We start from the raw sequence: 16,207 nt of genomic DNA, 5'->3' as shown, positions 1-16,207 counted from the left end.
CGCTATTTGATCGGACGCCCCTTGCTCAACGCGCATGCGCGCGCACTTCCGCGCACCCTTTGGCACGCCGCTACTGGCTCGGAGCCGCCTCTCCTTGTTCCAATCGTCGTTGCAGGCGCGCGCACCACGAACAGACACGTGACTCGGTTGCTCTAGCTGCGCTAGGTTGCGCGTACACCTCTACTTGCAGATACAACAATGAACCCTCGAAAGTATCGAGCGGAAGAAGAGTGTAAGAAAAGCAAAGGCTCTGCAGAGAGCACAGAAGTAGTCGATGCGTACCGGCAGCGAGGTATTGGGTCTACGGCATAGGCGCGGCCATGGAGGGCGAGCAAGAAGAGAAGTGACTCGTGGTTGAAGAACAGCGGCGAATGTCGTACGAACTGCCACAAAACGCAGTGCCGAGACCAAGCGACTCCGATTGGAGGACTGCCTCTTGCGGGAAGCAGACGCGCACTTTAAAAAAGCTACTTTGTTAAAGATGAAGCTGGTGTGACGAGTGGCGTCTGCTACTAGGCTTCTGGTTAGGATCGTGCGTCACTGCTGTGCCGTGACCAGCGCATGTGGTAGTACTCGAGCGAGCACTTCTCCGGTAGGACGCGAGTTCGTTCTGGCTTTGCGCCACGTGCAGGGCATAAATGCGTAGCATTGACTTAGATAATCACTGAAGATGGTTTCTGCCACAATCTTACTTCAAGAAGTCCTTCTATGCAGCCTGAAAATACGTGTTTGTGTTTCTTTGACGTAATTTAATTGTACTTCAAGAGCCCTAGTGTAGTTGCTGCAACACGCAAAGGCAATATTTCATTCAAAGTGCATCTTTCGGTTTGGTCATGGATACACAATGAGACCACTCACTGCATGCAAAAAGTTTGCGCTTCACTCTCCCTTGAATTTTAATTTATGTAAACTACATAAGAACTGAATCTTCTGCAGCTGAAATAATCTGGTGTGCTCTCCTTCTTCAAAAGCTTGGCCTAAGGTTGACTTCATGCGGAGTGGAGGTGGGTTTCAGGAGTGTGCGCAAGAGCCCGAGTACCTTTTCAGGAATGTCGCAGACCAGCCCCTTCTCATAACCAGTATATGCACATCATCAAACACCTAGATGGGATCCCTCTTGTGAACTCCTCACAAAATCACGTACGGACCACTTCTACAGCTTCACATTGAGCCTAAAAGGACCAGTTCTCTTGTCAACCGCGAAGCGCTGCGCCTCTAAGAAGACCACGACATGCACCATCGTGGCGTTGCTAAAGCACCAACTGTGCGCACGGCATTTGTACGTTGCAGCACGACTGTTTTCTCTAACATTATCTTGGTGTGTAACTTTGTCGTGCGTAGCTGATTGTGTAAGTACGTATACTTGCATTCGTCTGTGAGGTATGGACACGTAAATGACCCATAACATGTAATTAATTGCTTGTTCTCAACTGCACATTCTGGTAGGTTTGTTTTTGATCGATACTTTCTTTTTTTCCGGTAACGTTCAATGTAATTTCATTCCTTTTTTTGCCGTAACGAATGACAAATTACATGCAACCACTTATTTATTCATGAGACAAGCTGTAACAAGCGACAAAACTTTGAGCCTACTAACTCTATGCTTTTGAGCATTTGAATTAGGGGGAAACTGCAGTGGAAATTGCGCGTTGTGGCAGTCGGCACTTTCGTGTAAGCGCATGTGGAGACAGGCAGATCCGGTCGCCAAGTATTCTTTTTCTTATCGTGACGCTACGCCTGATGTACGCCAAAGATTTCCACCGATGGTGCTATCGCTCGATAACAATGGGAACTTCAAATGTCGATGTCAGGAAATCACGTACGAACCACTTTTTCAGCTTTACATTGGGCTTAAAACAAGCAGTTCTCTTATCAACCGCGAAGCGCTGCCTCTCAGAAAAGACCCCGACGCGAGCATCGTCGCAATGCTTAACCACAAGCTGTGCGCAAGGCATTCGTGCGTTGTAACACCACTGTTTTCCCTAACCGTATCTCATGCGAGTTTTTGTGTCGCCCCTAGTATCTTTACGCAGAAACAGATAAAAGTAAGCTAGAGACAATTTTTTTTTTTTTTGGGGGGGGGGGGGGGGGGGGTGTTACGTGCCAAAACCACTTTCTGATTATGAGGCACGCCGTAGTGGAGGACTTCGGAAATTTCGACCACCTGGGGTTCTTTAACGTGCACCTAAATCTAAGTACACGCCTGTTTTCGCATTTCGCCCCCATCGAAATGCGGCCGCCGTGGCCGGGATTTGATCCCGCGACCTCGTGCTCAGCAGCCAAACACCATAGCCACTGAGCATCCACGGCGGGTAGACAATTTCTAAAAGTTATTGTTGGTGAAGATAAACAACACGCGAAGGGCTACAGAAGACTCATAAGCGAGTCATGCCAGCTCGTTCCAGTTAGTGTAGTTGCACACTCCAAACTGCTTAGGAGGAAAAAAATAATATCATTCAAATATTTGCTCAATTACTTTCGTGGGACAGTAGTTGGTCACTGTTCTCAAATACATGTTTAATTGTAGTCGGTGGGTTACTTTCTTTGAGTGTGGTTTACAAGCCTGGTGAGGTATCAATATATTAACAGACCTGTGGAATAGTAATCTACGTGTCTGCAGAGCACGTTCAATAAAATATGCATGCAGTTTCAATGACATTGACTAATTATGAAAATAGTCTCCTACTGCAATTCGATACGGTCATTTTTTCTCTATAAGTTTATCTTTTACAGCGCAAAGATTTATTGTGTGCAGCGTGTGTTACTGGGGCTACTAAGCCCAGAAGTGATCACAGCTATTAACTAGAATTAATGTCCTGTTGTTGTAATATATTCTACCACTTTTTCTCTTCATAAAGCATTGCGCTACAGGTTTAAATATCACTCTATGCAGCGTGGGTTTCCAGGGTTTTCGGTGCAAATGGTTCTTCTTTCTTTTTTGCTTTTCCTTTTAGGTGACGCTACTCTCTTGAGGTACTATTTAAGCTTAGTAGAGCCCGAGCGTAATTAATGCGTTCGAAAATTTAGGGTATTACCCCCAGTTTCCGAAGGCAATGTAAGTTTCTCTCTAGCCGTTTTCCCGCCTACCTGGGTGACTGGGTAGCCGTAGTTCGCATGGGTAACGCATCAGGCTGCTTTGCGGTGGGAACAGAGTTCGAAACCGACCATCGGACCAACTTGGCTCACTCAGTATGTGGCCGTATGCGCGTATGTGCTGCTCTTAAACGAACTTATTTCACGCCGACATGCGTTACTGTAAATGCGGAACTTAGTAGGTACCGCTGTTCAGCGGACAGAAACAACTTTATTGTAAATCCGGCAAAGTTTAACGACACGGGCTCAGGTTTCCCATGAGGGGACTTCGGGGCCTTGCCTCGTGGCCGCCTGTCTGGCCTGCTGGACTGCGCACACTTGAGGTCTTGAGGTTGGAGCTGTGCAGAGCGGCGGCGCACTTCGACGCAAGAGCCTGCGGAGCTACAGCCATTTTAGCTGATGTAACAGGACACCCTCACAACATGTGCGAGACACAGACTTGGGTCACAAGGTATGTTTCAGCAGGCGTGTGATGCTCCTCAATGAACACCTTTGACGCCAGCTGGGGTAACTAGGTGTGTGTCACTGTGAATGTGCTGCTTTCCAATAATGAAAAAAGATGCTTTAGATTTCTTCAATTCTGGGTGGAATCGAAGTCACAAGGTGTTCTCCAAGGACATCATCCCGAAGGTTTAGCAGGCTGCGCAACAGATGTACTGAGTATGTGCCACTTCTTCAATGAACCGCTGTTCAATTTGGCTAACTGAGTATGTGCCATTAGGTGGGCGGCAAGCAATGCACGAATACTCAGCGCTCGGAGGCACCAGCGCGCCACGTTTCTCTCCGAGGCGACTCGCAGACTTCCTGGCAGCGTCTCTAGATGGCGCAGCATGTCTCGCAAGGAGCGTGAGAGAGTAGTCGGGTTTTCGTATGACGCGTCTGTCAGCGTTGCCACACAGCGGTGCGCCATGCATTTCGGAGACACGCACAGGCTTTGTGGCGGAGCCACTAGACGGTGTCAAGTGCTCTTAGGGAAACGCGACCGAGGAGTCCCGCATTAGTACGCGCTTCATACTAAATCGTTTCGATGGTAGCATTACGTTGTGTAGCTGTACTGATTCAAGGCTCAACGCGTTACTGTCGACAGTGAACTTCAGATAGGTTTTCCTTTTTTTTCTTGCCAAATAATACACATTTGTACTTGGTGTTTTAATCAATATCATAAGAACCTGAACTAAGGTTTGCCAGCGTTTCCAGAGGAGGACCAACTTCATGGAACACACAAGCATACACTTCCCGGAGTGATTTTGCAAATTCAATAATAGGATTAATATCGGGCTGCCGTGGTGACAGTCAGTGTGCGAGAAAAGAGGTTGGTACAAAAAAGAGAAAATCAGCACAGCAGGCTAAATGTCTTCACCACAAGACACTTTTATGCTCAATTCAAGTGTCTCTAAAGCATTCCAACACTGCGCATAAAATTGACATTTTTTTTAAGTCAATCACAATTGTAAGCGAAATTCAATGGGCGAGACCCATAGTTTCGGAAAAGCTGTGCTGAATGATATGCTGATGTCGGTGCTGTCGATCCACAACCCTGAAAAGATGTAAACGTTAATATTTATGAGCAAATCCTCCACAATGTAGTTTCCATTTTGTCCTTATGTTTTATTACATTTCTTTTTTTATCTTCATTTGCAAACATATTGTAACCGTGTCTAGAAGGTACGGCACCAGTTGAAGAGTTTGTGCTGCATATTATAGCGTCATGACCACCAAGTTCCATGATCCCAACGTGAGTCCCATAAGATAAAATTTTGCTAAAAGCAAATGAGCACTTGGCTACAACAATTGTAAAACCTCTGCAAAGCTAACTGTGCATTTCGTTTAAGAAGCACGAAGTTACCTTATTTAAAAGAAAAGACACAGCTTCACCCGAAAGGCGAAGCATCCCTTGCGACAGCAAATTAGCAGATAGCCATACAAAGTAAGGACAGTACTTTTATCGGCCGTATTGGTATATAAACATTTGCTTGCTAACTAAAGTATACGCATGGTGTCAGCACTCACAGCAAACATGAACACATCACACTCAATGACTGCGGACACTCGCTGTCAAACTGATCGCGTGAGGAAACGCAGCAGGAGCAACGAGCGAAGAGACTTTCGTGATGTATATCGCTTCAACGCAGAGCCAGCGCCGACGACACACCGCCCACACAAAGCTACGAACCGCCGGCGTACCTACACTCTGCACCAAACGCAGATAGCTTTCAGAATACGGCGCGCAAGCGCGCGCAGCCACCACATGTAAAGCCCCTTAAACTACGTAAAACAGCGGCGCGCTTTGAAGAATGCTGCCCCTCCTCGCGCGCTCTGTCCGATCCCGACGTCGCGTCGCTATTGGCTTACTAGCACTGCGTGGGTCCTCACGCCGTGCTTCACCGCCATTTTCGTTCGAAAAGCGTCTACGGAGTGGCGACGAGCGCGTGTTGGCACGGTTGCTACGCTCGAACGGCGTAGGCGGCGCCACGGTCGAGGAGGGAGCGTGAAAGAGAGGAGAAACGAGGAGGAGTGAAGGCGAGAAGGAGAGTGTCGCTACTTTACGAAATTCAAGGGGTTTTAGCCACATGCGCACTTGCAGCCAGAGAGTTCACCGCACCTCCCCTCTTACCCTATCCCCCGGTGCGTCGCAACCTTAGGTGCCTCGCGCGAGAGAAAATACGGCGCGCTTCCTCCTCGCATTCGTCCTTTTCGCGCGGCGAGATTATGCCGCGATCGTCGGCTCCCCTAGCAAGCTTTCACTCGCGGATACAGCGTAAAGCGCGCGACAACAGTGTCATCGCCGTTGAACTTCATACTGAAGCTCATGGCGACGCCGACGGCAGAAATGCGCTTGGAGTATCCGTACAGTTGCTATCGCGATAAAAAATCTTAAGATCCCTTATGAGAAGCAGGCTTTGTTACTGTACAGAACAACCTTACAGCAAGAGCACGCTCTGCAGGGGCCGACAATAGTATCGGCCACGTTAGCTAGGAAGTACCGGAGCTACAACTGCCTTGAAAAAATAAGAAATGCTAGCCATTCCCGGGTTCTTAGTGAACTGTGAATGTTCGATATTGGGACTTAGCGTTGGCAATCAATACTTTAAAAATCCATAGAGACAGAAGAACCATGGCACTCCCACTCATACGCATGCGAAATATTTGGTGCTGGAGATGCACGGGAAGAGTAGGCTCTGGTGTCTTTGCAGTACATATTGAAATCATTCGACTACAAAACCAAAGTGTGAGCGCAAAAAAAAATTTGAACAATGTATAATGCCTTTCAAGTACTGCAAATTTAGGGACTAGTGAGCATTATGTGTCCTGTTTTTAATGATCATACTCATATAAAATGAGCAGTGAACAATATTTCTGTGAAACATATATATATATATATATATATATATATAAAGCTACAATACCATGTGCTTTATTAGCAGTTCGAAGCAATTGCTCGTGACCTCCTGAGTGGTATAGCATTTTCCTCTTTTGACAATTGAGACTTTGTCACTTGTAATATTATTGGACACTCCAAATTTTCATCGTATCTTCCAAACTCTGCTGAGAATAAATATAACAAAAGAAAAATACAGTGTTCTAAAGGAGAAAGTGCATTGGTGTAAGTGTTTTCTGAACGTCGAAACGTTGCTCATACATAAATAGCGGCAGTTTCGCCCGAAAGGCGAAGCATCGATTGTGATAGAAAATTAGAAGACAGCTGTGCAAAGTAAGTATAGTAGTTTTATCGGCCGTATATACCCATAACCATTCGCTTACTAATTTAACTAAGGAGCATGGTGTCACGCATGCACAAGCTATCATGAACACATGCCACTCGATGACCCCGGAAACTCACTGTCAAAACGATGGAGCGAGGAATCGCGGCAGCAGCAGCGTGCGAACTCACCTTCGTGCTGCCTCTAGCTTCAATACGCACTAAGCGGCGAAAACACGGTGCACACACGTAGCTATCAGCCCTTAGTCCCCACCGCAATTGCTTTCAAGATAGGGACCACGCGCGGCGGCTCCATACTCAGCAGCCGCCGGAATAAAACGCCTTCCCCTCATTACTTCTCGCCCCGGTGCCTTGGGCGCGGCGAAAGACGGCGCACTTCTTCCCCGCTTTCCTCCCTTGCGCACGCGAGACTGAACCGCTATCGTCAGCTCACTCTCACACATAGAGCATATGGCATGGCGCGCGGGGACGACGTTATCACCCTAGGACTTTATACAGAACATCACGGCGACGGTGACGGCAGAAATGCACCTGAGGTGTCCATACACTTGCTATCGTAATAAAAAACAACTTCCTTAATTTAATGACTAGAGGCACAGCGGTGTGGATGTAAAATACTATACAATAAATTCCATCTCTCAGAAAGCTTGACATGTCGAGGGATCACGCGTTAATCCTTCAATAGTAACAATGAAGAAATGGGAGTGCTGTAACTTCGTCAATCTCTTGGCAATTTCCCCAGAAAAACTATGCCACTTATGGGCAGTGACGTGAAAAAATTGTAGTGAACACTTCAAGAAACAGGGGAGTATAGCTTAAGATTATATTAGATACATGAAAACACGTATGAAGTAAAAATTGAAGAAAATGGCCCTGCTCTATTCAGCTAGAAATGCATGTTGTTACTGCGGCATACCGCCAGCGAGTACGGTGATTTGTGTTTCAGGAAACTTGCTTTCAGTAATTACGGCTCCCACATAATCCGACAATATTTCATTTATGCCCAGATAAATGTCTAATTCAAGCGGGGTTCATGTTTCTGCAGGCAGGATTAAAAGTGTCAAATTGGTGCACTATTGCACGATGCGTTTATCTGACGGATCTGAGAGGCTAAGAAATACAAATTTACTAGTGACGCTTTCGAGCACATTTCTCTAACAGCCATATTTATTCGAGACACAAGTGGCCCTATTCAGCATGTGTTGGTAGAAGACCGGAGTTTAATTACCAGTGCGACACTACACTCTAAAAAAAGCTTGCACCCTTTGGGGTGTATATCTGCTACACAACAACAATCGTCATCTGCCTTGATGCGTTTCCTTTCTTGAAAACGTCGCGCCCGCTACTTTTGTGTCGGGAATGCTACGTCATGCTGATAACGCGCATGGCGTTCGTTACTGGAAAGTACCGGGCTCGCCGCGTTAAAGAAAGGAAACGCATCAATTAAGGCAGATGACGATTATTGTTGTGTGGCAGATATACACCCCAAAGGGTGCAAACGTTTTTTAGAGTGTACTAAATAAACGACCTTCCTCCAGTGCCCTGTGTATGTTAGGTTGTGTAGGGTTCCTCTCTTTTGCTGTAAATACGAAGCATGAAGTGTAACCTGGTCTCCGATGTTAATTTGTTCGCTCGCTCACATTCCCCACAACCTGGCTGTACAGTCACATCTACCCAGATGTTTACACACCACAATGCAAGTCATGCGGGGTTGCTCGCGCCGACCTCGACCACATAATCTAAGCTTGTTCCGCAGTGACAAACACTATTAAACACAGCGCCCACCTTACATTTAAAATCACCACGCACGAGGAATGGGAGGCTGTGCTGCGCAGCACATGCCCGGCGAAAAAACTGTGAACAGGCCGGCTGACCAAAGCTAACGCAGCCGCCAAGACTCAAGGTCTGCCCGCGCTTGAGAAAGGGGAGCTCCGGTGGGGCTAGTCTTCCGTCCACCACCCCCCATGACCCCAGGGGACATTTATTTGAAGTTCTCTCTCTCTCTCTCTACTTGAGAAAGCGGTTTTTCTTCAGGGGTTCGGTTATTGGATTGTTTCCATGAATGACATTATTCAGCCAGCGTAAAAGAATGTGCGCTGCTCGGGTGGGGTAGAAACGTGCACGAATTAAAGCAGGTTGAGGTAAGACACTTCAAGTTATCTGCCATCCTCTATATTGAATGAAAGCAGTTCACTACTATAATTTTTTTCACAGTGTTTTTCACAGTTTCACTGTCTGTTCTAGGTTAAGCCGGCCTCAAGAGACAATGTTCCAAAGGATAGGTTAAAAAATTAAAATCTTGTGAAGGCCAGAGACACAGCCGTGTATTCACTGTACAGGTGAAACTTTAATCTGACGCAGTACACGGCTCATTACCTTAATTGCTTGCTAGTTCTACAAGAAAAGAATTCAACGTATTCCTGGAACTTGACAGGACTACAGGGTTACAAGACTACAAGGTTATTTCTTGCGCGACATATTTCATCAGAACGAGGAGGGATTACTGCTCCGACTCTCTAATGCATGGTCCATACTAGTTGCGGCGTGACTCCAAAGTAGCTCCAGACCTAGGCAGCAGCTGCGTCCGTGCAGCATTACTTACCCCGATGCAAATAATAACAAAAGATGTAGTTTCTATAATGACGAAGAGCACGTGAAGGCAAGCAACATGAAAGTCTTCCGGCCAATTTGTTCGGATACAAACCTGAGGCTCCAGGTCCATTATCCGTAAGGAAGGCATTCCGACCCAGCGGTAGTGATAGCGGATGCCTACAGTACGCTTTTTTGTTATTGTAGGTAGCCAGTTACTTTTTTAAAGCAGAGTTACATTGAATAGCTTGTTATAACGGGATCAGATATATATATATGGGATCGTCTCTTCCAGTGATTACGTCGTGCGGAGATTCTGGCTACCCGCACGTTGGAGAGGATATCCCATTGCACGTCGAACTATATTTGTACTAGTTGCATGGATACCTTTTCAGGGTGAAGAAAGCAGCTTAAGAAGATAACTTGCTGGTTCCGAATCGCTCACTCAAAAATGCAGCAAGTCAGCGAATCTTGCACACAACGCCTACTTTTAATGGCAAAAGGAGTGCGTTGAGAGCCTTGCTTTTTCTGTTGCACCAAGAAAAAATTGTTATTGAAACGATGTCAAATGATCATCCTAAAGAAACTGCCGCTCGAAGCCCATGCCACCATGTAAATTTGGCCCTAGGACGAGCCTGACACACTGAATCCCTTATGTATTCCTGTGCCCAAGCTGTGCTCCTAGAGAAATTTGTCAATACGCTCTAAAAAAACAAATACAAGCAAAAGAAAATGTCCTGCACTGGTTTTCGAGAATACGGAACGAAAACAGACGGAACACGTATGCAGTCACGCCGAAGTAGTTAAAATTCCCTAAATTAAAACATGCACTAAGGGCGCACATACACGTTGACACGTTGACACGTTGATACGTGTCATCTTTGTAACCTCGGAAGATGCCGTGCAGGGAAAATTCTACCTGAGAAATCTCACCTGCAACATCACGTAATTGTATACCCTTCAATCACTCATCTGATAACAACTGCCGATAATCATGTAATAGTTGCATATAGCTTTGTTCCAAACCACCGCAGACTATGTATAGTGACGTCAAGTCCCTCAGGTAGGAAAATGGTGTATATTTTCCAGTCTGTATTCATTAACACAGAGTAGATAATGCTGTTTGGGGCAACATCTCAGGCGCTACGCTTCGATAATTAAATGGTTGACTGATCTGGGAAATTTTGAGCAGCCATCAGCCGACTGTGTATATTCGAATATTTTTTTCGCATTTTCAATTGTATAGTTAGGCGGAACGGACGTGCAATTCACTGGTGATACTTGGTGGGTCAGAATGCTGAGCTATATAAGGAAGTAGTTCGCTGAGGGTTGCAGTGTCTCAAGCACAAGCTTTGCACTGGCCCTGGTCTGCGATATCTTAATTTTTCTTCACCCTGTGGCATGTAGTAAAGTTTAAAATGAGAAGTTGGCTTAACGACGACGATTTCACAACAATGGCAGTCGAATTCGTCATCGTTCGGTTGCCATCCTCGGCTGCGCAACCTAATAGGTGGACAAATATAACCCAGTTTAGGGTTCCTACCTACAGTCGCTGTAAAAATGGCTTGCAAGTTGGTGGGGACTAACGAGTTTTGCATGCTGAAAAAATGGGATAAGGGAGGACACGTCGGCTGGCTAATTGCTGGCGATTTTTCTACTCGAAACAGGTTTTTCAATGTGGCTTTTCATTGCATCGAAAAACCATCGCAGCAGCAGTCAGAAAAGATTCCACTGAACAATGCCGGAAAAAGCGCTAGCAACGTCTACAGACCCGTTGCACACCTCTAGCGAATCGCACTGCTTCGTACAAGTAGGACGAACCTCGATTGTGCGGCTTGACGCGCGTATACGAAATGCAGCGAGAGGCGCCCATAGCGTTGAGTTCGCGAGAAGATTAGTGATGATGATGCTGATCTACTTGGATGCAATGGCATCTCTGTAGCATTGCCATAGAGTCGGGCGAAACTTATAATTGTATATTTGGGTAATAAAATGTGTAATTAGTTACAAACAATAAAAAAAGCATTACATTAGAGTTTCTTATACTTGAATGGGTGAGCCTAAACCAACAGTAACAATATATATCCAAAGGAAAGAGCTCTGGAGCGATGACGCCGATCATCGATAGGATTAACAATGAAATCCGCGGGAGCAACAGAATTTCTCTGCGGATATATCTCTGTGGGATTGACCCAGCAGATACAGCTACGAAAGAGAGCAGAACACGGTGCGTCAAATGATACCACACATACAATGCTCATGACTGTCCCCATGTTGACGCAGGCTTTCATCGTGCTGATATTTTTCAGCCTTCCTACTTATCTCCGAGGCATCCAGGGACCCCGCTATTCGCAGTCCCAAGAATCCTGGCCAACCATTCCACGGAACGAAAGGCAGGGACTGACTGGTAGCCGCTGCTTCCAGCCCTTTCCATCGTTTGTCCTCGGGCAACCTGGAGCAAAATTGAGTACGAGCCATTCGGCTGGCCAACAAATGACTATGCTTCTGCGTTTCCTTTCTCTTATGTACGTTAGATCCTTATGCAATACCCTACTAGGGGCCTTTACGGGTTAATAAACTGTGATAATGATTATCATCAGTGTCCAATGGCCCTCCTGACTGTGGAAGTGGGATCTGCGAAGTTCTTTTTTCTCAGGGTGGAGAAGCGACTGCAGTCCATTAATCATTAATTACGAGTCATTCCAAAATTGACAAATTTGACATACAGCCAGATAAGATCGGTGAATGCATAAATATCAGGGTAGGACTACGCGCGCAGTTTTGCCCAGGAAACTGCGAACTGACGTGTATAAAAAGGTCCTGCTGAGATTCAGTAGAACATATGATACGCAATTTGGGCTCTAGGGCTTTGTAAGTTTCCTTTTTAACTTACAGACGAAGTTCAAAGATGGGTTCGGTTACAATAACTCGTTTCGAGCTGTCCGCCTGTCTTTGATTATACCATGTTTTCTAAGAGTAGTCTGTTTGTTTGCTCACGAATTGCTTTATGGTTCGGGCCAAAAAACATTTATTTTCACGCCTTATCAATATATTAGGGTAGTCCGAACATACCGCGACTAGAACGACAAAACAGTAAATCCCTGGTGGACCTGCCAAGTTCAACGTGCCTCCAGGTTGCTGATAATACCGGTCCGTTTAAATTTCGTTAACAAAATATTGCTAAGCCATTTTGCTAATATAAAGCTAGACCACTTGCCTACATAATGTTCTGTTGCTTTCATCAATGAGTTCCTTCATTTATTCTTTATTTTCTTCGCTCTGCGCTAATCGTATTTCGTTAAGAATTCGTTTGCCTCTACCCTCCTTGAAAAGCGACCTTATAATCGCACAGACAAGGTCGGTTGCAAAAACCACATGCAAGAAAAACATGTTATACTATTAGTGTTTATATTTTTGCAACAGTACAATGCACGCACCTTCCTTCGGTATCGTTGTGCAGAGAAAAAAAAAAAGATGATTACTCGATTAGGCATGTGCCACGTGCACAGAAGCCGCTGTTGTGACGCCATGCATGACGATATCGTAGCTAAATTGAGTCTCTTGCGCGGCGTTCTGACAGGCATAGCTCGGCAGTAAGTTGGTTGATCTGAGCGGGAATGACCGCATTTGAGAAAGGTAAGGAGGTTTATTCGATCAAACTCAAGCCTGCTAGAATCGGGAGCGATAAGGCATAAAAGTGCGCAATTTGTGTTGCAGTTCGACACCTAGGCTACACAAATGGCGTGAAGAGGCTCGGCCAGTGGGACAGACGGATGCCAATTCGCGCCCACCAGCTTTGACCACTGCAGACTCGCCACAGATGGGGAGCGAACACGGTTGCGGGATTAGACCGTAGGACCCTCACTAGCTCTGTCACAAGTGACTCTCTCTCTCTCTCCATCACAAGTGAATCGCGGAATCTTCGTGATGCGTTAATAGGCGTCTCGCGCTTTACATTGACATCGTTGTGTCGAAGAAAGCAGCCATTAATAGTCGACCAGGCCCTTGTCGCGTGCGCGGACAACGCCATTAGTGCGCCGCGTACGACACGATCAGATTTAATTTAGCCTCTCACGCAGCGTTCAAAGAGGCGTAGCTCGGCAGTACGCTTCTTAAACAGAGCACGAGTGGTCGCGTTTCGAAAAGGTTGCTCTCAGAAAGAAGTTCGACATAGGAACTCGGTTGCCACATTACGCGTTTCCCAGTGTTCGAAAGCCCGGCGGCAGCATTCATCTCACAGGCCGCGCGCAGGTTTCAAGGCGGCGGTGGCAGATGGCGCCCTAGTGGCCTTGGAGGGAAACGCGAATGCGGAGTCCCGCTGCAGTAGACGCCTCGTACATGGTTTGTTTCGACAGGTGGCGATACGCTGTGGCACTGCGGTGATAACGTGGACGCGTTATCGTCGACAGTCTGTCGCGAGATTGGTTCTGACGTAATTTCTTTCTTTCGTTATTCCGTCGTCTTCCCGCCGTCGTGCTCTTGGGGAAATCTTGGCGAGCGAGTGCCATAGCAAAGTGGCCCAATACTGGAGAAAGTCGCACATGTGTGAATCGAGCGTAGTCTCAGAACGAGCACTGCACATTTTAAATGAACGTGATTACACGTATACAGTGTATCGCTACATTGCTTGAATTCTAAACGAAATTAGCGTCGGCAGTAATGGGGGATTTGTTGTGCCATAATTCTTTATTTATAACATATTAATAATTCGAAATGATATATCTAGGGGGGACACTAGAATGTAAACAGAAGAGCTGTTTGATTTCAGCAGTTTTATCCGGTGGATTGGCTTTCATCAGGGTTTTCAAAAGGCGCATATAAATATAAACACACTTTTCCAAGAAGATAATCTTCGCTCAGCGTATTCTATCTACAATTATTAGGCTTGTGCGAATAGCCAATATTTTCGAATATTCGAACGAATATTAGTTTATTCGATATTCGCTTCGTGTAGTACTTCAGCATTATGGGTTTTCAAAGTATGAGATACCATCGAATATACGCTTTTTCTCGTATAACCTGCCTGCGCGTATAAACCGCACCTCCAAACTTCGGAGAGAAAAAGAAGTCCGCGTGTGAAATATGGGGGCATAATCGCATACAACTATCAAATCTTTGCTCAAAACTGCTTTTTTTTTTGCCGAGCACAATAGCCGGCTGGAATATCCTTCAAGAATCACTCGCAAGGTCGCCAAATTTCGTTCAGTCCATCGAAGAGCATATACTTTGTTAGATTTCCAAAGGCTTCCCTTGTTATTGCTATTCTTGGGTTTGATTAACCGAAGGATATATGTTTTTGTACGATGAAGTCTTTTGTACAAGAATCACGCACTTTATTGTTGTTTTAGCACAATCTGTTATTGTTTACCATCGCTTTGTACAAGTACTGCGCCTCTTTCTTGCGGTAAGATGGCCTGCAGTATTCATTAGATAGATAGATAGATAGATAGATAGATAGATAGATAGATAGATAGATAGATAGATAGATAGATAGATAGATAGATAGATAGATAGATAGATAGATAGATAGATAGATAGATAGATAGATAGATAGATAGATAGATAGATAGATAGATAGACAGACAGACAGACAGACAGACAGACAGACAGACAGACAGACAGACAGACAGACAGACAGACAGACAGACGGACGGACGGACGGACGGACGGACGGACGGACGGACGGACGGACGGACGGACGGACGGACGGACGGACGGACGGACGGACGGACGGACAGACAGACAGACAGACAGACAGACAGACAGACAGACAGACAGACAGACAGACAGACAGACAGACAGACAGACAGACAGATAGATAGATAGATAGATAGATAGATAGATAGATAGATAGATAGATAGATAGATAGATAGATAGATAGATAGATAGATAAAAGTAACGGTTTGCATTGACGTACGCACGAATCGTCTACGTCATGTATTACACTGAGGACCGCACTGAGCACCGCTCTGAGAACATTGAGGCCAGCAACAGCGGTGAGCTTACTGGTTTCGTCTTTGCGCTTACGGAACGGAACGGGTCCAAGCAGAATTTGCGCAACACAGCATAAACTACCAGCGTCCCGAGCAGTGGACGACGCATTTCCCGATCGTCGCAGACCATGACGTGCGAGCGCGAGACGGCATCAATCATCACGAAATCTTAAGTCGAACGAAGCATTACAGTCAGAAAGAACCTGTAGGCATATTTTCTGTGCAGCTGCGGTTGTAAAAGAAATTCGAGCTTGTACTTTTCATGACTGGATGTGAATAACAGAACTTTGCAAATACACGGACTCTTGAGATGAACCTACTTCTTCTTTTTTGGGAAGTAAAGAATTAGCCTATTTTGTTACCTCTGTTAAAACCTCGCAACTGTGGCCAAGCTTTATGCAAATCCCAGAACTATTCAAGATTAGTCGACACTAATTACCATTCCCTTCGACTTCACTTCGTGCCAAAAGAAATCGATAGTCGCCCAACATCCATTCTAGTTGCCCCCTCCTTTTCCGTATCGCAGAGCCTCTATAGCCATTACCTCGTTCGCACACTGCCTGTACTCGAAGACTTGTTCAGTGGCTCTGCGCAAATACGAAACTACTAGTCCTTGTGCCGCGTAGGAGCTTGTGGCTGACACTTTCCCACATTCCCATTACCGGGGTGGCTGCAGATAACCTAACGCGGCCAGACGCTACCACCGCTCCTGAATACGTAATGGGCGGAAGACTTTCGCAGCAGCTTGCACTACACTGGCAGCTCCCCGCGAGGCCGCCGTCACGTGGAAAGCAGCTTCGTCGACCTTGT

General features: G+C 46.0%; 1 protein-coding gene across 20 annotated transcripts in view; it reads right to left on the bottom strand.

Moving 5' to 3' along the window:
• Positions 1 to 16,207, bottom strand: part of LOC129384282 (uncharacterized) — a 667,107-nt gene that overhangs the window by 36,103 nt on the left and 614,797 nt on the right. The window contains exon 6 of one of the 20 annotated variants that reach the window (XR_011896161.1): positions 4,512 to 4,630. The exons of the other annotated variants lie outside the window; for them this stretch is intronic. The gene's annotated coding sequence lies outside the window, so the exon portion shown is untranslated. Of the gene's footprint in view, positions 1 to 4,511; positions 4,631 to 16,207 lie in introns of those variants that run through there. 20 annotated transcript variants of the gene reach the window in all.

Source organism: Dermacentor andersoni, chromosome 8 (genome assembly GCF_023375885.2).
Source record: "Dermacentor andersoni chromosome 8, qqDerAnde1_hic_scaffold, whole genome shotgun sequence".
NCBI lineage: Eukaryota > Metazoa > Arthropoda > Arachnida > Ixodida > Ixodidae > Dermacentor > Dermacentor andersoni.
Note: the sequence above shows the minus strand (reverse complement) of the source record. Positions and strands in the feature narration are given on the sequence as shown.